This window comes from Octopus sinensis, linkage group LG7, assembly GCF_006345805.1.
Source record: "Octopus sinensis linkage group LG7, ASM634580v1, whole genome shotgun sequence".
Taxonomy (NCBI): Eukaryota; Metazoa; Mollusca; class Cephalopoda; order Octopoda; family Octopodidae; genus Octopus; species Octopus sinensis.
Window position 1 is genome coordinate 116,970,386 of NC_043003.1, and position 1,932 is coordinate 116,972,317.

The following is a 1,932-nucleotide window of genomic DNA, read 5'->3' on the forward strand; positions in this document are numbered from 1 at the left end:
CACAGGATATTGCAAAAGTACATGTAGAGTTATGAAAAAAGAAAACACGTGCAGTGCTCATTTATTTTTATCAAAAAAATTAAAAGTTATGATAAATGTATTGTGATAAATTACACTGAAAATATTAAAAATGAGGCTAACTAATTTAATGTGCTAATTATTTAATGAATTAAGTATTGTAACGTTGATGCGATACTTACTGTATACTGACTTTTAAACAAACCAGCGTGTATATATACATGCACATAAGATTAGGGTTAATTGACTTTAAGAACGGCCCACTCAATACAATACTGGACAGTAATAATCACTTTATTTTCGTAACGGTAGGTACTTACTACTCATAATTTTACACGTGGAATCAAATGCGTGCTCTCGTCTGTGTATGTATATATATATATATATCTATATATATATATATATATACTATATATATAGGGAGAGTTTACGAAAAAAACACACAACAAAAGACGAAGACAGGTGGTGTACAAAACAACAGATGTATTAGTAGAACACTAAGGAATAGAAAAAGTCTTTTACGCTTCGAGCCTACGCTCTTCTACAGAAAGGACACAGAAAACAAGGAGAGAAAGGATATACATACATATATATATATATATATATATATATATATTATATATATATATATATTGGTCACCGTTTGGTTTCACCATAGCCGGTAATAAGTTTGTACCTGAATTATGTGTAAAATTAATATGTTGATATAATATGTAAATGTATATGCCACATCGGGTACACATACATGCACACGCACACGCACACACACACTCTCAAACACCCATATACACACGCATACATATGTATGTAGGTATGTATTCTGCATATCCTACATTATATAGACATACTGTAAGAACACAATAGTACTGCTTTAGTCGGCTTGAGAAACCATGTCTTATAGTAGTATACAGCTAAAAAGTGCAGTAGTAGACGAAAGGCATCAATCACTAGAGCATTGCATTAGCGATTAAGCAAAGTAAGCTCGTGCTTAGGGCTTTAAGGGAAGCGTGGCACCACAGAAATTGTAAATGGTGTACAGCACAAAAGAAATGCGTTTAAACTTACTAAAATATTATTTGAGATGCATTATCTCTAAACATAAAAGCAGTGGTGTTATATGAGATTAATTTTGAAGATCTGATCAAAAACTTTGCAATTAGAAAAAGTAGGAAAAAAAACTTTTCAAATATAAAGTGGAGGATAAAAATTAATCAGGATTTTCCATCTTACTGTTAGCTTTGTTTCATTTTGAAAAAATATAAAAATTTATTTTATTGTTTGTTATTGATTATAATCTGAATTATATAAATTAGGGGACACCAAAATCTTATAAGTGCTTAGGGCCTCTATGGGTCTTAATCCATCCTGCATCACTGGCAGTGGAAATGCTAGATTCCGTGATTTCTACGTGTTTGCGTGTCATCTGCAGCAGCTCTCCTCTATCACCCCATACGAGCTAAGCCTCATCTCTAGTGTTACAAAGAAAAACTGTGACTAATCATACACTTTTGTCGGAAAGACCTGGTAGGTTAAGTGAAATAGTTATTAACGACGTAAGATATGTTAATAGCGAATAGCAACCGCCATGTCTTACCGACGATATATTGTAAGAGACCCATAGTGTTTCGTTCGCCATGTTGGCAAATTATCTTATATAGACGAATGGCACTAACAAGCACAAATACACACATATATGTACATATATATGTATTTGTATATACGTACATATATATATATATGTGTATGTGTGTATGTGTGTATGTGTGTATGTGGTTAGTATATATGTATATGTATATGTATATATATATATATATATATAATATATTGTTATATTGCATATATATATATATATATATATGTACGTATATACATATAGCGAGAGAGAGAGAGGGAGATTTTGAAGTGATGCACAGA